The sequence below is a fragment of the Canis aureus genome, chromosome 9 (assembly GCF_053574225.1).
Source record: "Canis aureus isolate CA01 chromosome 9, VMU_Caureus_v.1.0, whole genome shotgun sequence".
NCBI lineage: Eukaryota > Metazoa > Chordata > Mammalia > Carnivora > Canidae > Canis > Canis aureus.
The window spans coordinates 11,366,004-11,391,340 of record NC_135619.1 but is presented as its reverse complement, the minus strand read 5'-3'; positions in this window follow the sequence as shown (position 1 = coordinate 11,391,340).

Sequence of the window (25,337 nt, the reverse complement as noted above, 5' to 3'; positions counted from 1 at the left end):
TATTGAGTCCTGCATCAGGCTCCCTACAGGGATCCTGCTTCTCCTTCTGCCTGTATCTCTGCCTCTCTTTCTGTGTCTCTTGTGCATGAATAAATAAAATCTTTTTAAAAAATTGTTGATGATTGTTGCCTAACCAGTCTCATTAAACTGCTGTGGATGGAACCTTACTGTAGTGGTTCAGGGAGCTATGGATAATCAGTAATCAGCAAGTAGGTACAGTAATCCTGGAGTGCTCTCATAGGGAGTGGTGCTGTGCAGATAACCACAGAATCACATAAACCTGCACAGAAGGAAGTTGAGAGGAGACATTATTTCAAGATGAGAAAGACTTGGCATGTTTTTAATCTCTATAGAAGGACCCAGAAGAAGAAAGGTTGAAATCGGAGAGAGAGACATGAAGTCTTAGAGGACATAAAGAGCACATGTGAGGAACGTGAAGAATCAACCTTAACTGAATGAAAAAATACTTCTTTCCCTAGGAGGGAAGAAAATGAAATAAAAATAATAAATATAGTATGCTATATTATTTACTACATAACTATAGTAAATAATAAAGTGGGAAGTTGAGAGGATTTGCATCTGATAGCACTGATCTCTAAAGTAATACACATGATCCTATCTTGAGAAGGACGTGGTGTCAAAAATGGTATGAATTTTACTCTTGACAGGCTAGTAGAGAGGACAGGATAGAAACATACAATAAATAGATGAATATAGGTGCTAGGAAGAAAAAGAATGGGATACTTTGAAAGAGAATAGCAGGTTACATAATTCAGATTGAGGATCAGGGAAGGGTTTCAATTTAACTTATACCTAAAGAATAAGCCGAAATAGGCAGAAAAATGAGAGGGGAACATGTCACATCAATTTAAGGTACTGGGACACTTGTTAATTATTTTACTGGCATTTGCTTTTTTCTGTATTGAGGGCTTTTGGAGGCAAGGATAGTTGGGACAAAGTCTTGTTTCTTCACCTTCAGAATCTAAAATCACTATGTTAAAAAAATATTTGAGAATAGTCGACATGACACATGATGTTACATCAGTTTTAGGTGTACAACACAGTGATTCGACATATCTATATATTATGCTGTGCTCACAAGTGTACCTAGCATCTAACACTATCAGAATGTCATTATAATACTGTATTGCCCATGCTGTGCATTTTCTTCCCATGACTTATTATTCCGTAACTGGAAGCCTGTATCTCCCATCCCCCTCTCCCCGTTTTGCCTAACCTCCCACCTCCCTCCCCTCTGGGAACCATCAGTTTATTCTCTGTATTTAGAGGTCTGATTTTGCTTTCTGTTTGTTTATTCATTTGTAAAACCACTGTTTTATATATAATGTTTACACACACACACACACATATAGAAGGAAATACATGTGTAAACTTCACTGTTAAATGGATGCTGTGGTCCATTTTTTTTTTTTTTTTTTTTTTATGTGATGACTGAAGTTCAGTGAAGTTCCTTCCCCAGTGTGTCAGGACTGCACAGTGTCAGGATTCAACACCTAGGTGTGTCTGATGCCACAGCCAGTACTCGATCCTGTTTCTTAGGTGCCTATCGAGTAACTTGTTTTAGGACACACTTGTCTGAGCATCAGCTTGGTTAGGATTTCTTTAACAAAACGCTATAGACTGCGTAACTTATAAACAACAGAAATATAGCCCTCAGAGTTTTGGAGGCTAGACGTCCAAGCTCAGGGAATAGCCAGCATAGTCAGGTTCTGGAGAGAGACATCTTCTGGGCTGCAGAAACATCCATGTGTGTATCCTCATGTGGTAGGTACAGGAGGTGAAGGAAGCAAGCTTTTGCATGATTCCTATAAGGGCACTCATGCCGTTCTTGGTCACTTCTCTCTCACAACCTTTTCTAACCTTATCTAATCCTAATTATCTCTCAAAGACTTCACTTCCTCATACCACCAGCACATTGGGGGGGCAGAGTTACAACATATGAATCTGGGGGGACATATTCAGCCGGTAGCAGATAATTCCTTCCCTTTCTCATTTTTGTTCGCTCTCTTTGCTTCCACTTCTGAAGCTCGATGACACTGAGACCTCTGTCTGGGTTGGTTTTCTTGTCCCCTTTTATACTCCTTTAATGGCATCATCTATGCCCACAGCTTTAATTAACACATTCAGATACCCGATTCCCATCTTTACATTTTCAACACTGGCTCATGCTTCAAATCCATTTTCCAAGTGTTTTCAGAACAAAAAAAAAAAATCCAAGTAAATGATCTGATATCTCAAATTCCACGTGTTGCAAATTGAACTTGACATCTCTTTGTATGCCCAAATGGCTCTCTTAATAACTAGTCATTAGTTTACACATCTTGAAACCATTTTTATTTCTATCTTTTTTTAAAAAAACAAATCTGTCATGAAGTTTCCCAGTGAAATGGAAATTACATTTCTTCTCCTTTTCTATACACTAGTTCAGGCTGAAGGAATTACATGCTGCAACAACTGTCTGCTCTTTTTGCTCCTGGGAGTTGTCATTATCAAATACAAAATTCTTTGGCTTTCATGGCAATTTGTCATGTTGGTGCCTTCCTGGCACTTGTTTTTATATTTTTTTTCCACAAAAGCCTTTCACAAAAATTGAGTATTCTCATCATGATCTTACATAAAATCTATTGTGTTAGATTTTCTGTGCAGCCTCTTGTAGATGGTATTCTTTGTCTGCAATCATTCCACACCCTTGCTGAGGTTCCCTTGTGGGTGGAGCATATTTCCTCATCCCATTGACTTTAAATTTGCCCTTGTGACTTAGTTTATCCAATGAGAAATGAGGAAAAATTCAGTGTGCTTGTGCTGAGGGGACTTGAAGAACCATTGGGTGTTTCTGTTTGTTATTCCACGCTCCTGTCCTGCACGATGAGAAGAGCAATGTAGTTGTATTCTTTGGCCAGGCTCCTGGAGTGAGAGACATTTGCAGCAGACCTGAACTGGACCTGTGGGAGCAGAGGTGCCCCAGGAAACCTGAGACACATGAGCAAGCTACACCCGCTTGCTGATTGTAATTTGCTGAGACTTGAAGTTTGTTGTACATCATTGTAGAAATAGCAGACTGACGGATAACTATTATGAAAACCAAGTCTTTAATAAGAAACCCAGTTATAACTCTGATGTTTGGCTTCTTCCTATCTATTGCGCTCTAAGCTAAATGTTTTGAGGAAATATTTGATCGTAGTTTTAATAGCTTTGTTTTGTGTGTTGAATAAGCTGGAAGTATTTAGTTAAATATCACGCTAATTTCAAGTTTTTTGGGGGAGGCATAAATTATAGTTATTAGTAGAATTTAAGTTAGTAGAAATAAACTATTAGAAATGAAGTCTTTTAGTATAGAAATTAAACCAGAATTAGTGGACATTAATTTGATACAAGTATTTTCTGAAGATTTTATGAAGATTGAAATATTTTCTGAAGACTTTCTGATCCTTTTTTTAATAATAAATTTATTTTTCATTGGTGTTCAATTTGCCAAAATACAGAATAACACCCAGTGCTCATCCCGTCAAGTGCCCACCTCAGTGCCCGCCACCCATTCACCCCCACCCCCCACCCACTTCCCCTTTCACCACTCCTAGTTCGTTTCCCAGAGTTAGGAGTCTTCCATGTTCTGTCTCCCTTTCTGATATTTCCCACTTATTTTTCTCCTTTCCCCTTTATTCCCTTTCACTATTATTTATATTCCCCACATGAATGAGAACATATAATGTTTGTCCTTCTCCGACTGACTTACTTCACTCAGCATAATACCCTCCAGTTCCATCCACGTCGAAGCAAATGGTGGGTATTTGTTGTTTCTAATGGCTGAGGAATATTTCATTGTATACATAGACCACATCTTCTTTATCCATTCATCTTTCGATGGACACCGAGGCTCCTTCCACAGTTTGGCTATTGTGGACATTGCTGCTCGAAACATCGGGGTGCAGGTGTCCCGGCATTTCATTGCATCTGAATCTTTGGGGTAAATCCCCAACAGTGCAATTGCTGGGTCGTAGGGCAGGTCTATTTTTAACTCTTTGAGGAACCTCCACACAGTTTTCCAGAGTGGCTGCACCAGTTCACATTCCCACCAACAGTGCAGGAGGGTTCCCTTTTCTCTGCATCCTCTCCAACATTTGTGGTTTCCTGCCTTGTTAATGTTCCCCATTCTCACTGGTGTGAGGTGGTATCTCATTGTGGTTTTGATTTGTATTTCCCTGATGGCCAGTGATGCAGAGCATTTTCTCATGTGCGTGTTGGCCATGTCTATGTCTTCCTCTGTGAGATTTCTGTTCATGTCTTTTGCCCATTTCATGATTGGATTGTTTGTTTCTTTGCTGTTGAGTTTAAGAAGTTCTTTATAGATCTTGGAAACTAGCCCTTTATCTGATACGTCATTTGCAAATATCTTCTCCCATTCTGTAGGTTGTCTTTTAGTTTTGTTGACTGTATCCTTTGCTGTGCAAAAGCTTCTTATCTTGATGAAGTCCCAATAGTTCATTTTTGCTTTTGTTTCTTTTGCCTTCGTGGATGTATCTTGCAAGAAGTTACTGTGGCCGAGTTCAAAAAGGGTGTTGCCTGTGTTCTCCTCTAGGATTTTGATGGACTCTTGTCTCACATTTAGATCTTTCATCCATTTTGAGTTTATCTTTGTGTATGGTGCAAGAGAGTGGTCTAGTTTCATTCTGATCTTTTTAACTAGGGTTTGGGAGACCCATCTTGAGATATATAAAAATTTCCTTACTCTTAAAATTGATTCTTTAATGTTGGCCTTTAAAATATGAAAAATAGATTATATTGGGGTCCTTAATTAACTCTTTTGTGTCAATGAAAGCCAAATTAATGTTTTCACAGAACTCCTACTCTTTATGAGTTAACCTTAATTAGTTCCTTGAATAGTTTTCCAAAACTGCTACTTTCTAAAGGCATTTCAGAAGGAGTCATTTCTTGTTTCTTGTCTGTGGTCTTTCTCAAATCCTTTCAAAGGCCTGGTGACCAACACCACAGAACAGGCATTGACACATTTTACTGTGACTCTTCCAAGATACATGAAATTGTGTTACTTATTATTCTTGATGTGTGACTATAATTTTCTATAGCATCTTGCCCTCTATTGGCCTTAAAAGTAATTCTCTTGAGCCAGTTGAATTTCCTCACATAGGGAGCTCTCAAAGATCTCCAGGGAAATAGATACAGAGAAAAGCTAAGGTTGCATGTTTGTGGGTTTATTTTAGTATTATTCATTTTCACAGTGTGTTGAGTAGCCCCAAAGTCATATACTATATACCAGGGAAGGGATAAGTTCCCATAGATAGAGCTGGGAAGTACTCAGGGCCCAGTTGAGGTAATAGCATTAGTTGTGAAATGCTGATGAGGATCAGTTGAAAGAGAAAGAATACAGGCATATTAGACTTCAAGAAATAAAATATGAAAAGTAGGGGTGCCTAAGTGGTTCAGTCGGTTAAGCATCCTACTCTTGATTTCAGCTCAGGTCATGATCCTGGGGTCATGAGATTGAGCCCAGAGTCGGGCTCTCAGAGTCTGCTTGAGATTCTCTTTCTCCCTCTCCCTCTCCCTCTGCCCCTCCCATGGCCACTCTCTATTTCTGTCTCAGATAAGTCAGATCTTTTTAAAAAAGAAAAAGCATATGAAGTAAAGAATTAAATTGGAAATCAGTAATTTAAGGGGCTTTCAGTAGGGAAGAGTAGGAATTAATTTAGAAAATGTTGGTGTAGAACATTGTGTCAGTAAAGGCAAAGTGAAAGATAAGAGGTAGAGAACATATTAGGACACTTAAAAGTGGCCCCTCTGACCCCATTTTTTCCAATGTGAATCACTTTATGACTGATAGAGCAGTGTTTTAGTGTCACATTAATACCTATTTTTTCTCTTTTGTGGACGTCTACGTGGAAAAAGCCTCCTTTCTTTTGATCTTCTAGCCTGTAGGCCAAATCCACTGACTGTCTGTTTTTTATAAAAAATGTTTTATTGGAACACAGCTATACCTGTTTGTTTATGTATTGTCTATGGCTGTTTTCATGCTAGAAAAGCAGAGGTGAGTTGTTGCAAGGGAGATTGTATGGCTCAGAAAATGTAACATTTTTTACTATCTGGATTTTTATAGAAAATGTTTGCTGACCCTTGCTTAAGCTCCATGGCTTTCACTTTTTTTTTTTTTTTTGATTGGTTCCTAAGGGAATATCTCTATTTTACATCTCATCAATGTACAGGAACACACATAGACAAAAATTTATCTGGGAAAATATTTCATGCAATAATTTTTATGTGATATGCTTATTCCTTCTTATTTAATCCTATTCTCTTTCAGCTTTTAAAAAAATGCTATTTCAATCTTCATTGCTTACTACTATCCTACCCTCATATTTAGGACTATGAAAGCAATATTTTCTGCAAATATCAATGTCACTCATCTGTTTAGAGCATTGAGTTGAGTTTAGAGAATATTTAACATAAAATAGAAATGTTATTATCTTGGCTAATATTAGAAAGCAAAAGAAAAAAAATTAAGTTTGCCATTTGCCATGCTAGCATAGGGGAAAGATTGAAAGGGACAACACAATCTGTGGAAACATTAGGAGGCTACTAACTTAATGACTTAAGATTGTTTACAAGGCTTCCTCAGGAACTTAATTAATTTCAAATGGGTATTTTACATTCCTGAGAATTTGGCTCAATTCCATTTGTTATTGTTAAATTTTTCATTTGTTGTTTGGGAACCAGAGCTCAGCATAGAATACATAAAGATAAGGATCCAAATAAATCATAAACTTGAATCAATGTCAAACAAATTCTTTACTTTTTTTCCCACTCATTCTTTAATTCACTCACTTATTAAACACCTGTCCTTTGAAAAAATTTTTTAAACATTCTAGAGTGTTGCCATTCAAGGTAGAATGCTATCTTTGTGAAGCCTACTACTGTTCAATATCAGAGACAGAAATTAATCAAATAAGCACATAAAACTGCATTTATGATAAAAGCTCTGAAGTAGAGATACATGTGCTGTGGAGCATATAATAAGGCAATTTGACCTAGTCGGGGAGGTCAGTCAAGACTTCCACGAGGAAGTTAAGATTGAGGTGATTTGAGAAGGAATTCGTGACTGTTGAGGGCAGGGGTGAGTGGACGCTCACAATATGAGCCCATCTTCTGAGATATAGACTCTAGTTCTCTCCTTGAGCAGTGTTATTGTCCCATTTCTTCAATCTTTACTTTTGGTGGTATTTTAAGTTTGTTGTTTATCTTCTTCTCTCCTGCCTTTTGTCCACAAAATGGAGAGAACATAGCTTAAAAACTCTATTATGTGCCCTTCTCTTTATTCAAACATTTCCATGTGAGGTACATTCATATTCGTGGCAATTGTTCTTGTTCATTGGGATTAAGTCTTAGACAGTTTCCTTAAATAGCTCTATAAATCCTCATGAAGACCTGACCTTGGCTTTCAATCAGCTTATATTTATGGTTTGGAAATGCTTCCTTGTGAAGCTGATAGGTTCAGTCACTGGCCATGGATTTATGGTTGCATTTATTATGACAGGTTTGGACTCTAAAATGATAGCAAGGTAAAGCCACTGCAAGAATGATTTTTCTTGTTGAGATCTAAAGCTTTCTTGCCCCCCCCCCCGTCCATAAAAGTTTCCTTTGAAAAAGCAACTGAAAAACAAATGATAACTTTTATTTTAAAACACTTACGTAAAAGTCGTTTATCTGCCTAGTTTCTATGCCTTAATACATTGATGTATCCAGGACTATTTTTTAATAACATAAAGAATGAGCCAACAAATACATTTCAATTTACAAAGTTAGGTTTAACCATGCTTCTAGGTGAGGAATGTGGGATTAACTATTTTGCTTACATAGTTGTATAAAGATGAAGAGCAGAATCCTATAGTATGAAAAATAATGAAACTGCAAATCCAGTGCACACCGTGGCAGGACTCTCAGTCCAGAATTGACTATACAGACAATAGGATAAAATACCCAAATGAAAAAGATGGCATAATGGTACCATTCAGATAGCATTCTGCATTTCTTTCTGTATAAAGTGGTGACTTTCTAATATTTTGATTATGTAAGTAGTTAAATAGGCGAAAGACTTGGTGAACAATGAGCTTCCAGTGTGAGGGTTACTAATGTCCACTTACATAGGGATAGGGAGGAGGTCGGGTAAAATGTTTTCTCTTTCCTTCTGTACCCCAACTGCTTACTCTTCAAAGGAAATGCAGAGAATCATAGTTGAACAATGCAACTTCCAAACAGCTGAGCAGGATAAGAATAAATTCATTGACATAGAAATGTGCTTTTGTGGGGATCATTGCCCTTGGCGTATTCCTGTACTCAGATATGAAGTTAGTGCTCATTAGGTTTTCTCACGAAAGTCAAGACCTTCTTGGCTCCTGTAAACAACCCGAGAACCCTTAGAATCCTTTAATTCCTCTCCGGAGTCCGAGATGCTCAGGCGTCATGGAGCCCTCACACCGGCAGATGGCGCTCGGCCTCCGTCTCAAGAAGGCAGTTTGGGCCCCTGCTTCTTACCGTTCATTTTAAGGGGTGGAAAGCAGTGTTCAGAGAAAAATCTTTGTTAGCACAAAGCCTCTGTATTTGTGAGAGACAAAAATTACATTTCTAGTTCACTCAAAGACTAGTTGGTAATCTCTGAATTTTGCAAGTGCATTTTGCGAGTTAACTCACCGGAACAGGAAAAAAAAAAAAAAAAGCCCAACATTAACTGGTTAACTAGGTGCGCTCATTTGCTTTGTGTCAGGGCATTGACGTTGCATGCGAAAGCATGGAAAAGGCAGCTGATATTTTCATGCATTTTGAAGGAAGAATAAAATGGCTGATTCTCTCTGCCTTGCTTGTTGCAGATTTTGTAAGCCGAGGAAATGGATACTACGGTTGTTTGTAAAACCGGATCCGAACAAAGGAAGGAGCCAGGATGCTTTCCTGTAGCACTGACACAGGCACCACACTCTAGGAAAAGGATGAGGCTGCAAAAGAAGGTTTAGCTTAGCATTTCAATTCTAAAATGGATGGTCCTATTTAATTTTCCACACACAATATCTTTCCCTGCTAAAGAATACATTAATATTACTAATCTCACTTATGTAGCCGCTTGAAGAGGCCGCAGCAACAAGGATATTTCTAAAGCAGATTGTAGTCATTTCTGCTGGTATAGAAAATTCCCTACCCGCACCGAAAGTAATTGTGTTGGTAATCTCACGCTATTGCTTTAGTGGGAGTTTGCATCATTCTTTGCTCCACGTGAGCCATATAGACAAGCATAATGGATGGAGTGATGAGAGGGTGCATGATGAATTAATATCCCAGAGGTCCTGAAACTAATAACAATGAAGGCTTTTCTGTGGCCACTGGCTTCCTGGATTTGTATTGTGAAATGTGAGTCTGGAGTTGTCTGTCGACTGGCCGCCCTGTAGAAGGTTAGAAGGAAGTGTTCCCTCCATTACAGGATTAAAAAAAAAAAAAAGAATTAAAAAAAGGAGAAGGAAGATATGAATTTGCTGGTACTATAATGAAAGAAGTCATGAACCAAATAAATTCGAGATGTCTCCATTGATAAATGTAAGGTTTGTCCCCCTCAGACATTGCACTTCATAAAATATCTACACTGGCTTTAGTATTTTCTTTTGGTTTGCATTTTGCTACAGAAAGAGTGTCATATTCATGGCGCATTAAGCTGCTTCTTCAAACATGTGTGGAGTGAGCATCAGAGATGGCTTGAAAGAGTGCTTTTCTATTTGTAATCCTTGGAGGTGTTACTGGGCAAAATAGACCCAAAGTCGACACGAGCAAATGTAAATCTTGGTTTTTCATTATTCTACTTGTTCTTTTATCCATTTTCAAGTTCTCCCCAAGTGCCGCCTTATGCTGGGTACTATGCAGGGCACCAAGGATTTCAACAGGGAATAAATGTGATTCCTTCTCACAGAGATGCAGACATGCGTATCAGTAATAATAATGCAATATGATATATGCTGTAATAGAACTGGGACGGTGGTCCGTACTTCGTTTATAGTGATTAGCCCAGAGGATTTGAATTAAAGATAAACTTACTACCAAAAATACATAAAAGCCATTTCTTTTACAGAAAAAGGTATCAGCCAGGAAAAGTGCAAACTTAGGAAGAAAGAGGTCTTTTGTCCAGGAGATGATTCCACTTCTGGCCAGCCTAGGGCAGAGGCAGGAACTGCGGTCAGAGTGTGCACAGAAGCTGGCCAGTGCACTGCTCTTCTCACATCGTGTTTTTACAGTGTGTTTTTACAATTCGATTTGACTAATTATGTCTTTTGAGAATGCAAATACTTTGACATCCGAACACCAAAATGCACTTAAAGACTTTAAGGGAAATACCAGTACTTAAAATGTAGATTTAGACAACCCATGTACTTTGTTCTTTCATTCAGACAGATATTTGAGAACTCACTGTATCTTATACCTGCTTTTTTACTAACCATATTTCTGAAACAGAATCATGTGCATTTTAGTGAAATGTTAAGTAAAAAAATTGAGTAATAAATGTACATAGATTTATATAGATTTCTGGTCTTTACAATGGATAAGTAACTGCATGCTGTAATTTTGTACATGCATGCTTGTAAATAGACCTTCATTGGAAAAAAGGAAGGAGTGGTCATCATGATATGAACATTAAAATAAATACATTAACATAGATATATGAAAAATATAGGGAAAGAGACAGAGAGATGGACAGAGAGTTTACTTCATGAGCTGATTTGAAATTTGCTCCATGATTTTGACAAGTCACCTGTATTTGCTCTTGTGTGATACACTTTCAATAACCCTTATTGGTAAAGCACTTGGAGATCATTGGTTGAAAAGTGCAATCGACTGTGAGTACGGGCTTTGGAGCCTTACAATTGAGAGTCATCATAAATTTTATCTTTGCTGGCATAAGTACAGAGATTATTTTTTTATAGAGAGGTGGCTCTTTCATTTTGTAAACACTTTAAGCTAGGTGCTCCAGTAATGAATCTTAGATCAGTAGAAAAATTGGTTGCAATGATAACATATATACCAATCACTATTTGGATGCTCTTAGGTCTTTCTGTACTTACCGTGGAATAGGAAAACACTAATATTTCGAAGTAATTCTTTATGTGTCATCTCCTGTATTTATGGTAGATTACAGGAGATAAAATCATGCAGATTTACTTTGGAAAAGAAAAAAGTATATACTTGAGAGATCTTCCCTGATAGCACAGATTGCTATCAACTCTTTAATATTAAACAGATATTCTGGGATGATACTGAATTTATTGATCACAGAAAGGGGAGCTTTATAGTTGTTGGGAATGTTGTCTCATCACCTGTGGGCTGGAAAGAGAAGAAATCTTAAAGGGTAAAGTGGAAGTAAATTAAACTTTCCTCACTATCACCTTAACTTTTCCAATCACAGGCAGTTCTCTGAGCAGGTGGAGAAAAGACACCGAAAGAATTGGAAGCTGAAATAAGAATACTGATGAAAAATACATCACAAATGACTAACAAACTGTAAATGAAGATTGGGTGACTTACAGGTGGGAGCCGCTAACAGGCTGTGAGGCAGCGTTTGACCTTTTTTAATGGAAGTTTTAAGAGAGGACTGGAGGTGATGAAGGGTCATTCAGCAGATGTCAGTGACTCCTGAGTAGTGCTCCTGGTGGGCTAGTAGGATTGCATTGAAGGATGGTGGAGAAGGCGCATCAGTCACTAGGGCAGAAGAACTCCCTAGCCATTCTTTTTCTCTGTAGCAATTGAGAAACTGCACAAAGTACAGGAAGTCAGCTCATTTATTTAACTTACACTTTTATTATGATATAATTTCTTATATTTGTAGACTGCATTATGTTTTAAAGCCCATTTGCCACATTAATCACTAAGAATATCAAAATAAGGTATATTTTCATCTTAAAATCCATTTCTGTGCTGGATGTGATAAAAAAAAATTCACTTACAATCCACCTGGGATAAAAGCAATAATAGAAACCAAACTTTTGCAAATACAGTTTACTCTTACGTATAGGAAAGGTTAGAGAGAATAAAAGCCATTAAAGCTGTGTATGAAAGATACATTAGAGTTACATTTATATCATTGATTACACTGTTTCTCAATTATACAGAGTGGGGAAAAAACACAAGCAATTAATCATGGTAGATTACACTCATTTTGTATTTGGCCAGCAGTAGCAAGTAGTTATTAAGAAGTCTGAGTTCCAATTGTTTCTCTAAATAATACTTTGCAATATCTTTTGCTTATGTGATTTCTGTAATACCCTTTGGTAAATGTGATTATTTATACCTAGAAAGGAGTTTAAAATTGCTCTCATTCCCTTTTTATAATTATACTTTTAAATAGATTCTTTAATATATTTATATTCTTAATATGATGCCATTACCAACCCTGCCATTTGTTCTCTTTAATCTGGATATGCATAATTATAAACCACACCAATTACAACCACTATACACATGCATTATCAACTAGGTAAACATTTAGTAATAAAAATAGGATTAAAATATTCAGATGAAATAATTATACCCCTGCTTTATGTAAAATAGTAATCAATAGGAGCTGGAAGTTACTAAAAGTTTTCTTTTATAGAAAAGTATTAGCTATGTATAGATGATACAATTCAGTATTGATAAAGAGCAAATCTTTCAACGACTTAATTCCTCAGATGGAATTTTCTGTAACAATGGGAAATGGGGAAAAAGAGCTTATCTGAGATATCAGTAGGGTCTAGAACATTTATATTATCTACTCATAAGTTTTGAAATGGCCACTGATGGCAAAAGAAGACATTGTATTGTGCTTTTTATAAGAATTGAATATGCTAATGCCTTAGAATCCTTTATTTGCATTCAACAGAAAATAAGAAATTAAGAAATAATCAGCAAGGCCAGAAATAATTTTATATTAACGTAATTTAAACAACTACTTTTATTTTAGAAACTGCATGCTATTGACATATGGCTTCGAATGAGTGGGATTCATAATGAAATGTTGCCCTTCATGTCTGTAACGTTTAGGAAACAAAAGTTAGCCATGCATTTTTACAGTATAAAGTTCATCCAACTGTAGTTCATCAGATGGTATCCTGATTTGTCTAGCCTTCTTTATCTGTTGCTTGTGCCTTCGAATAAGCATATCTATCTGATAATTTAAACAAGATTCCAGAAAAATGGGATAGCCTGCAATAGTAACTATAGTATTTCTCTAACAGTAGTGCCTGTCATATGTAGTAAATTCTGAATACACATTCATTGAATAATTGTATTTAAACTGATTAAAAGTTCTACTCAAATAGTCAAAGGGTCAGGTTGAAAGTGGTGGTAAATGTTGCTAACAATTACTCTCACTTGAGGAGAAGCTTGCACTCATATAGGAATGGGGGTGGGCAAGGAGAAAGGGAGTACAAAAGAAGAGAGAGAAGAAAAGGGACAGGACAGGTCAGCAGTCACATTGGGAGAAGTTGGAACGACAGTGTCCTGAAGGACACTTCAGGAATGAGTGAAAATTCCCTGTATTCATGTGGTGACCGGGGATCAGTCTAAAATAGGTGAGCTTGGTGTTTGAACTTTTTAGAGTGAGTTCACGGTATGTTTAGTGGGTACTCACAGAAGGAGAATCTTCCTATACTAATGGAAGACATTCAATAATTTCTATTTAGTTTTGTTTTAATTTGTGAGGAGCAAGCAATCACATGTCTTGGAAAGTGCTTGGCTTTCATTCATCCATATTTCATGTCCTTAGACTTAAAACAAAATAAAACATGTATCCTGAGTGCTACAACTATGGAGAATCTCTAAATATCACGTCAAGAAAAACAAACAACTGTTAAGTAGACATTTTAGAGAAAATAATCAATTTTATTTTCATTTGGTTTTATGATTTTCATTTGCTCATTTCTATTTTTCCCAGTCTTAGAAATACGAATCAGTGCAACCAACAGTAAGAAAAGAAGATTCCTTTCCTCTCTTCCTTCTCCTCTTCTTCCTCCTTCCCCTTTCCCTCCTCTCCCTCCCCCTCCTCCCTCTCCCCCTCCTCCCCCTTTGTTCCTTTTTTTTTTTTTTAAAGATTTTTTTTTTTTTAAGTAACCCCCACACCCAACACAGGGCTCAAACTCATAACCCTGATATCAAGAATCACATGCTCCCCTGACTGAGGCAGCCGGGCTCCACTCCTTTCCTTTCCTGTAGATTCATTCTTTCTGCTCTTGCTACTGGAGGTTCTTATATTTTGAACCTTAGCCCAAGCACTTCTATTTTTGTATCTTCTACTTCCCCTTCTCACAGCATCTGTTATCACGTCCATGCAGGTGATTTCCAAGTCTACGTCTCAAATCCAGTCTTCCTATACTTGTTCTACATCTACAGGTTTAGATTTTAAGGATATAAAATTAAACATTGATAAATGGAATTCGTTTTTGTAACCCAAATCTCTTATTTCTAACTTCATCATTCTAGCCATTGAGACTCAAACTTCAGTTCGTATTTGACTCAGTTAATTCTTTTTTAAAAAGATTTTATTTATTTATTCATGAGAGACACAGGGAGAGAGGCAGGGACACAGGCAGAGGGAGAAGCAGGTTCCCTGTGGGGAGCAGGATGTGGGACTCTATCCCAGGATCCCCGGGATCATGAACTGAGCCGAAGACAAATGCTCAACCACTGAGTCACCCAGATGCCTCTCAGTTAATTCTTCTGACATCTGTCACCTTATTCACTACCTTGTTCCTGGTTAGTAAAAACAATCTTAATTTGTATCCTTACTTCTTTCCAATATCATTCTGTATGTCATAGACAGTTTTCCTAAAACTTTCATTAGGATACTCAAAGTCATCTTTATTTTGACTCCAGGTTATTTCTCTGGTTCTGAAACATATTTTAAACTCTTCACCCCTGAGAGGACAACACCTGCATTTAATCAGTGCATTTTGCATCCATATCTCTGTCTTTATGTTCATCATTCCTTCTGTGTACATATCCTGACTCCTTCCTCTGCTTCTAGTAACTTATTCATTTTTAAAAATCTGGCTTATTTTTAAGCTCCTTCTTGAGTTTTCTATGTTCTACTTAGAATTACACATTTTCTATACTTTGACACTTTTGACATTAGGCAGGTTGGTCTACTTAATGTTCTCTGACTATTGTTGTGTAAATAGTTCTCTATAAAAGTTTCCAAGCTCTTCTCCTTTCTGTCTTCATACTTTTTCCAATCTACCAAAATTTTAAGGTCATATATACACATTGTGGTCTAGACTTCAGTTGCTTGATGCCTGTTGAAGGGATATGAACTGGCTCTCTTCCTTTTTCCAGATTGTCAGCAATATTTCATTAAATAAAAATATGGATTCATTTTTAAATTTTAAATTCAATTAATTAACATATAATGTAGTATTGGTTTCAGAGGCAGAGGTCAGTAATTCATCAGTCTTGTATAACACCCAGTGCTCATTATATCATGGGCCCTCCTTAATGCCCATCACCCAATTACCCCATCCCCTCCCACCTCCCCTCCAAAAACCCTCAGTTTATTTCCTAGAGTTTAGAGTCTCTTATGATTTGTCTGCCTCTCTGATTTAGTCTTGTTTTATTTTTTCTTCTTTTCTTCCATGATCCTCTGCTTTGTTTCTTAAATCCCACCTAGGAGTGAGATCATAGGATAATTGTCTTTTTTTTTTCTGATAAATTTTTAACCTCCCCCCCCCCCAATACTTTAGTCTCAGTGAGGATTTATTCCATATTCTGTCCTTAGACTGTTTCCCATCTTGCTTGTTAATTTGGCTGTGAGTTTTTGTAATTTCTGACTCCTTAGGCATTTGGGTGGGAAGTTGGACAAGCTGCTGTAGGTACTACTGGCCAGATGCTGTATTTTGTTTGATTACAGATGCTTCTTCTTACAGTGTATCCAAAATATTTCATAGAGGAAATCTAACTCCAAGTTCACTTCCTGCTATCTTGCCGAATATGTTGAAAACATAAAGTCTTTAAGTTCCAAACTGTATTTCCCTTATTTGTGAGTTGACCCTATCTTCACCTTAATACGCACTCTGTTTGGCGTCACTCCCAGACCTATTTTCCTTCTGCCAGTTTGGCTTGCCATAGATCTTTACTTTTATAATCTACTCTAGAAATGATTTCATCAGTCTTTGAAATTTGCTCAGTCTGCACTTTTCCCCAAGCCTGTTCCATTGCATATTCCCACCAGGCTGTGCTTTCAGCCCATCTTATGGGAAAAACCTATTGAATTAAATAGGAAATGTCATTTGCAAGGATTTAGGCCTCTCTGAGGTATATGTAAGTTCCCTTTCCATGCTATTTTGCTACAGTGCTAGGAACGGAAAATTAGTGAAAGGTCACAGATGGATTAAAATAATGGCAGTATTTTTTTATTTCCAAAAAATTATTCTGACAACTAATTTCAAGGGCATTCTTCTACTTTCGTCTCCTAACTTATCTCTTTAGCACTGTAGTAAAAGAACACTAAAATACAGTATTTTTTTATTCTTTAGAAATCATTTTAGGAAGTCTCAGGTCTGTAGCTTCTTGCTGGAGATTCCTTGAGTGTTTTTTTTCCCTCTGAATATAATAAAATGTAAATATTAGAGAGAGAAAAAAATATTTCAAACTACCACAAGACTAACCACAATATATTCTGCCTTTAAGGAAGAAGACTGAATTCTGTAGCAAAATACCTTGATGATTTGTGTTTGTTGCCAAAGATAAGGTCCCATGGAATTATCTGTAAGGTCACTGCAAACACTGACAAAGCTAAATTAACTGCCTGAAAAACAAAGTGGATATTTCAGGATTGTGAGGTTTACAAGAGGAGGACAAATGTGAGAACACTCTTGAGGGATCAAAAGGCCACAGGAGATTGGAGAACATCAGGGGAGAAGCAGAGTCATGAGAAAACATCCACATGGGCTTCAGCTGAGGGGATTTTGTTTTGAGATCAAGTCTGTGTAACATTTCATCCTAAGTTATCCTCTGTGCTGTGGCAACTTCTCCTAACTGAAGCTGAAGGAGAGACATACTAAACATCATGCTTTGAGTCTTCTAGGGAGTGTTGAATAAAAGGTGACTATCATAATTTAAGCCCACAGAAATTTTCAGAAATATACAGAGGATGCAAAAACATTTTATTAAAATTTTAAAGGACAGAAGTAAAACTTGAGGGCCCCTCTAAAGGCCAAAGCTGGGACAATGTAACAACAGAATAAATACTGATTTTATTCTATTATAACCCAAAGAATATAAAACATATATACATGAGTTCAGACATATAAAATAAATAAGAATTCCTGTTCTTTAGAGAGACATTATAAATAATATGTAGATACTTTTATTGTCTGGGAAATGGAGCTTAATTTCCCTCTCTTTCAGTGTGGGCTAGACCTAAAACTGCTTACACAGCATAGCATATTAAAAGGGAAGAATAGTAACTCTACAGTGTAGAAACCAGGCAGACATCATCTTAATTAACCAAGTAATCAAAGTTAAGGTCACTGATGACAAATCATGTTGATATGATATAATAAGAAGGATACCTCACTTCTGTGGTGGTCTTCCCCTAACCAAAAAGCCCAGTCTAATAATGAGAAAAGCTCAAACACACTCAAATTGAGCATCGGAGGACAAAATACCTGCCCAGTACTCTTCCAAAGTATGACGGTCGTGAAAGAGAAGGAAAGACTCAGAAACTGTCACATACTGAAGGAGACAATTTGACATGATTACTAAATGCAATATGGTATTCTAGATTAGATCTTGGAAAAGAGACATTAATGAAAAAAATGATGAACAAAGTCTGAATCTGAATAAAGTCTATACAGTTTAGTGGCTCTGAACCAGTGTTAATTTAGCAGCTTTGACAGTTTATGTAAAATGTTAACATTAAAGAAAGCTGGGTAAAGTATATATGGGGGCTCTTCATATTATCTAAAATAATAAACTAAAATTATTACTCATTAAAAAGTCTGTTGAAAAAGTTAAAGTTTTATGTTTTTAGCATAAGCTGTTTTAGATTCATGTTAGTAAAACAATTTTAATTGAAAAATTCAAACAAATACTGATCAAGTGACTACTATAGGCCTGGGACAGATGAATAAAAAAAAGACAAAAATTACTGCCTTCCAGGCAGCAACCTCTTGAAATCAGCCATAGCAACTTCTTACCAAACATATCTCCTGAGGTAAGGGAAACAAAAGCAAGCAAGCAAGCAAACAAACAAACAAACAAAAAACTATTGGGATTTCATCAAAATAAAAGCTTCTGCACAGTGAAGGAAAACAACCAACAAAACTAAAGAAAACTTACAGAATGGGAGAAGACATTTGTAAATGACAAAGCTGATAAATGGTTAGTATCCAAAATCTATAAAGGACTTATAAAACTCAACACCCCCCCCAAAAAAAATAATGCAGTTAAAAAAATGGACAGAAGACATGAACAGATATTTTTCCAAGGAAGACATTCAGATGACCAACAGACACATGAAAAGATGTTCAACATCACTCATCATCAGGGAAATACAAATCAAAACTACAATGAGATATCCCATCACACTGGTCAGAATGGCTAAAATTAATAATACAAGTAACAACTGGTATTGGTGAGGATGCAGACAAAGGGCAGCTCTCCTATATTGTCAGTGGTAATGCAAGCTGGTGCAGTTACTCTGGAAAACAGTATAGAATTTCCTCAAAACGTCAAAAATAGAACTACCCCATGATTCAGCAATTGCACTATTAGGTGCATCCAAAGGTTGCAAAAGTGCTGATTCAAAGGGGCACATGTAGGGCTGCCTGAGTGGCTCAGCAGTTGAGTATCTCCTTTTGGTTTAGGGCATGATCCTGGCTTAAAAAAAAAAAAAATAAATAAACCTTAAAAAAAGCAACAAAGGGGAACATGTACCCTAATGTTTATAGCAGCACTATCAACTATAGCCAAATTATGGAAAGAGCCCAAATGTCTATTAACTAATGAGTGGATAAAGAAAATGTAGTATAGGATAAAGAAAATGTAGTAGATATACACAATAGAATGTTGCTCAGCCATCAAAAAGAATGAAATCTTGCCACCTGCAATGATGTGGGCAGAGCTAGAATACTATGCTAAGCAAAATCAGTCAAAGACAAATGTCATATGATTTCACTTATACGTGGAATTTAAGATACAAAACAAATGAACATATGAGGGATTAGAGGCATACCAAAAACCAGACTTTTAACTATACAGACCAAACTGATGGTTACTGGAGAGGAGGTGGGGGGGGGGGTGGATTACATAGGTGATGGGTATTAAAGAGGGCACTTCTTGTCCTTGGTTTTATATGTAAGTCATGAATCACTAAACTCTATATCAAAAACTAGTATTGCACTGTATGTTAACTAGGTGGAGTTTAAATGAAAACTTGGAGGAAAAAATTACTGTGTTCATGGTGTTTGCAGTGGAGAGAGGCAGACAATGAATAAAAATAGCAAATATGTAAATTCTATAAAACATGAGAATGTGATAATACTACAAAAAGTGATTAGACAGGGAAAAGGGGGCTTTGTAAGCAGGGTGGGATTTAACTTTATAAGATACATGCTAATTGAAAGGTGATATTTAAAAGCAAAGCCTTAAAGAATGTGAGGTGGTTAACTATAGCAATACTGGGGGGAAGAGAATCCCAGGGGAGAGAACAGGAAGTATGAAGGTCCAAGATTGGAGACATCCTAGGCACATATTTAAGGATCATCAAAGTGGTCGGCTATCTAGCACCGAGGGGAGAAGAGTCTTTTAGGTGAAAGTGGGGTGGAGGTTGACAGAGGGCACAGTAGGCCATCATTGTCAGAAATTTGGCTTTTACTGTGAGGAAGATGGGGAGCCATTTCAGCCTGTTGTGATCGGACTTTGGTCTGAAAGGGATGTATGTGTCTGCTCTCTTGGGGTAAGGTAGTGGGTGGGTGAAGGTAAAAGCAAGACATACCCATTTCAAGTTTTTATTTTCATTTTCTGCAGTCATTTTTTGAATGGATATTCTATTCTGTCAACCTCAAGCTTTAGTTTTTTAAAAATAAAACTAACTACATGTGTTATTTATTTATTTATTGCATTTATTCCCACTTTTTTTCCTTTTGAGGGCCTGGGAAATTTAAAAATAATTTTCACTAAAGCAGAGGTCATCATCAACAAATCAGTTTTCCCCCAGTTTTATTGAAGTGTAATTGACTGATGAAATTATAAAATATTTAAGGTTTGATTTGATACGATTGATATATCCTACGTAGGATATACGTAGGATACCTATATCCTAGGTTTATATATCCTATAAACCTATGATATATCGTAGGTTTGATTGATATACGATTTGATAATTTGGCATAAATATACATGGTGGAATGATTCCCCATACTGAGTTAGTAACAAATTTTCTTTATAAAATTTTTTAAAAGATTTATTTATATGAGAGAAAGAGATAGAGCATGAACAGGATGGCCAGGAGAGGGAGAAAGGGAATCTCAAGCAGAGTCTGCAGTGAGTGTGGAGCCTGATGTGCTCAATCTCATGACCATGAGATCATGACTTAAGTTGAAACCAAGAGTTGGTCACTTAACCATGACTGAGCCACCCAGGTGCCCTTCTTTATAAAAAATTAAGAAACATGGTCTAAAACTGATCTAAAATTTTTGCATTTGACCAATACAAGCTACTCTAAAACCTCTAATCTGGGAGATATAGATTTAATATCTTATATCTGTTCAATTTGCAGTGTGTCAGACACAAGTATATAAATACTATAATTTACTAGACACCTCCGGGTAATACCATAATCTTGTTAAAATTAGCTTTTGAGATCAGACTTTAAAATAACCTCATTTTTTTAGACTGAAACTTCAAAATAAATACTGGGGCATTATATTAAATATTAAATACAATCTATCCATTTGATGATCTATTCTGTAGATTCAGAAGTTATGAAGAGAACAAACAAATTTCTTTTTTTATTTTTCCTTTTTTTAGTAAATTTGAGGTCAGCAGAATTTGAGTTCTTTTATTATGGTTTGATAATACAAAAAACATTTTGACTTACAAATTCCAGTAGTAACTTGGTTGACATGTAAGGAAAATTTAGGATAAAATCTCAAGTTATGGTCTGTTGCCCTTTCAAATAACATTATACTATTCTCTCATTTTCTTTATGTATTGAATTCATTGCCTAGATACTAAAGAAAATGTTAGTGTTTTAATGACTAAATTTTTCTCTCAAATGGTATATATATATATAGAATAATTTAGTACAGTCATGACTTAAATGTTGAACTGTGTGCAGAAATGGGATATGAATGAATTGAAACCTATTTTTGAATATTCAATGTTATAGAAATATCTGTGCTTATCATTGACCTTTTGGTAAATTCTTATGTTAATAAAATATATTTGGCTTGCTCCTGAACTGATTTTGAGTTAACATGATTTTTAGTTATAGAATGAATTGGAAAAGCAAATACTTTTGTGTTCTATTTTCAAAATAAGGGATGTTTTGACAGAAAAAAAAGGAAATCTTGTTCAACCCATGTCAGCATCAGTCAATGCCTTCATTTGTAGGAGAACTTGAGGAATGTTTAGTGAAATGCTGACAAATGGACTTGAGAGCATATCTAATTAGTATTTTTTTTTTCTTCATGGGCATGTAGAGAAGGGAAAGTAATTATAGAAACCCGAAGTTTAGTCTTCAATTGAAGTCCAACTTAAATGCAGTTTAAAGCCTTTATCCCTTTAAGCTCACCTCTCTTACTGCCTTTTGATTTTGTGGTGGTTCATCCATATTAATGTACCTAATGACAGACACCCTGAAAAGGTGAGAATGAATGCTTTTCCTCTGACATATCAGCAGAGGATGATGGTACAAAGCGTGTCTTTCAATGTGTATCTGCATGGACTCTGGGTCTGTGAGAATGATATATACTTCTACTTTATGCCTGCAAGATTCAAAAGGCCTTTTCAAATATTCATGTCCTTTTTTTCCCTTCTTTTTATTCTCCACCAGTATGTGTTATATGATGAGAAGAATGTCAGTGTCTCTGGAGTTTTATTTTTAAGTTTTAGTCTTGCTTGAGGGGTAAGATATATTGAAATTTTGCTGGTCAAGCTGTTCATACTTTCTCATAACATATCTAATAATTGCAAAGCAATTTGTTCAAATAATTTGGGCAGGCCTTGCATAGTTACCATGATAGATTCTGAGGCAGGTTATTGGGCAGTGTCTAGCATTCAATATGTAACACACGGGGATAACTTTCCCTTTGTGTTGCCTGTTATAACCAAGGAGAAGTCAAGGGAGGCACAGAAGTGAGGCCTGCCTGTTTTCCTTCCTTCCTTCCTTCCTTCTTTCCTTCCTTCCTTCCGCTGAATTCTGATCATTCTTTTCTAATCTTGTTTAAACTTGGGTTATAACTTACTCATGTATGATGCATCAAGTTAATAGGATTTGTATTGCCATAGGCAATATTGCCATTTCATATGCTATAGCAGGCAAGTGGAAGTGCTGATTAGAAACATAGTAATACAACTACCTCTACGTGCTTAGTCTGACCTTGGAGATGAAGGACTGTGCATTCATGTTTGTTTATTTGTTTTTAAATCGCACACACTAGTTGTTGCTATTTTTGTTCTTTTTATTTTCCATGGCTTTGGAAACTTAAACTGTACCTTAATATTTTAGTGTATCATTTAGTCTTTTTCTTCCATCAGATTTCTGACCCATTTTTTTTTTAAGACTTTGCTTTTAATTTTCATCGCCTTCTGAAACCTACCTTTCTCCACATCCACCAGGATAGGAAAAAAAAAAAATAGAGTAAAATCATCAGCTAGTGGGAAAGTCATTTGGAGGATGCTGGCCAGATTAACCTTTACATAATAATTATGAATTAATAACTCCTTTCCTCCTCAATAAAACCCATGTATTTAGTTAGCTTCAGGGAAAATAGATGAGGAAATAGAAATAAAATCACAGTGAAATGATTCATCATGTTATAATAAAACAGAGCTGTGGCTTCAAGGACTCCTAGTCTTCAAAAACTACCCAACACAAAGGGAAGAGGGAATTAAAACTATAATTTTCCAAGTATTAAAAATATAAGCTACATTCTGTGTGAAGAAAATAACTTGTCAACCCCCTCTTCATTATGTGAACATCCACACTGGGATACGACATGTGTTGGAAGAAGTGATTAAAAATGATCTAAACCAGCACACTAAAATTTTAAATAGTTTTCACTATTGACACAGAAAGAGCATTCATTGGGAATTGCAATAACATCCACTTATGCAAAAATATCTTTTGACATGCAGTGAAAACATAACCTCTGGATACGCATTTTCTCTTTTAGGTTTTCAGTGGGAATTGTGCCTAAGTGATTAGGGCAGGATTTGGTCCAATAAATAAACTGAGAATTTTGTAACAAGCGGTGGAGTAATACATATTAATTCTGAACAGATTGACACTGTAATTTGGGATAAAAACCATAATGATTACAGAACGCAGTCAGTGTAAGTCAAGTCTGATGGACTGGAACAGATGTGTCCACCTGTTTAGAGCCCAGCTCTGCATCACTTGGGATGCATAATGTGACTGAGGTCTGTAACATTAGCTATTTGGAAAGGTATACAGGTTAGGAAAAAGGAGAAATGTCAAATTTTGGATCATTCTTTTATTCTCCTATGTAGCTGTTGAGGTAAAAAATATATGAGAGCACATGAAGGACTAAAATAAAAGAGAAAGTCCAGAGGAAATGTAAACATTATTAGATGCCTTTCATCAGAAATGATCTGGAAGGCTTCATAAAGGACATTTCAAGGGCAGGTGGACAGAATAGATTCAGTTTTTATTTTCCCAAAATTGACAAATTCCATGTAAATTACCTCAATTTTTTAACAAGTACTAAAGCAAATGAAGAAGGATGGAAGGAGATTCCAGCATTACAATGTTCATGCCCAGGGGCACTCCATATATCTAGTACTAAGTAAGATTAGGCTTTTGTGAATATTTATCATCTTAAATCAAAGGGAAAATATTTTTTGACATAATATGCCCCAGGTCTAAAGTTTATACTGTATGTCATTAGAGGGTAATTTTATTTTTTCTTAAAGTAGAAGGAACATCTCTACTATGAACATAAATCAGTCTTTTTATTACGAGAAAATTTTAATGTGTGGTCATCAACTTAATTCATTTTAAAAATTGAATCTTATAGGTGTTACTATTAAAAATATCTTCCTGTCCGTGCTATTCAATCTTTCTTCTTTAAATTTATTAACAAAATTGAGTACATGGGTGTTATTCTTCCTTCTCCTTATAACCTTCTGGGTAGTTAACCAATTCTTAACCTATGGAGTCTCTATTATTGTAAGGATAAAATATTATTTTGTTGTATTTTAATATATGGAGTATATAGAAATCACTCTTTTACTTCACTTTAAATCTTCAACTATATTTGTCAGAGATGTTTTATATCAAAAGATTTGACTTTCAGTAGCAAGGTTTTTCTTGGAATGAGAGATAAATATTTCATAATGAGGAACACAAGTCAGTTTATAAAACTGAAAATATATTCTTGGCAAAAAGCTATCTACTGGTAAAACCTATCAGAAACACCCAAGAAGCTTTTGAAATTTTACCTTCCTGTTTCCCTTTCTAAACATGGAAGAACTAAAAAAAAAAGAAAGAAAAAAAGGAAGAACTAGGGAAGATCTTTTCCATGCAGGCTGTATTCATTCCCATACTTGATAGAAACTTTAGAAACTTTAACAATGCAAAGATACCACATATGGGGTACTTGGCCGGTTCAGTCAGTAGAGCATATGACTCTTGACTTCAGGATTGTGAGTTCAAGCCCCATATTGGGCATACAGCTTATTTTAAAAATAAAAAATAAAATATTCAAGGAAAAAAAACTAAAGATACCACTGGCTAATGGCATTATGGGCTTTTAAAGAATACAGTTTGACTTACTTCTCATATAAGGAGATGTATAAACTCTATTGGGTATACAAAAAGAAGGAGATACAACTAATATTAATAGAAGAGATACATGCAAGTGTTCTATTTTGAGGGGCAACAGAGTGTTTGATTTGTGAGTATTTAAGTATTGGTGGAGATTTCTGCTTTAAGGTCAAAAAGTTAAAAGTGTCTAGAAAAATTGATGTGTTTTATACAATTCTGCACATAGTATGTTTACTACGTTATAAAAAGTGTTATTGTTTTATTTCACAATATTTAAAGTCATCATAGGGAAATAAAT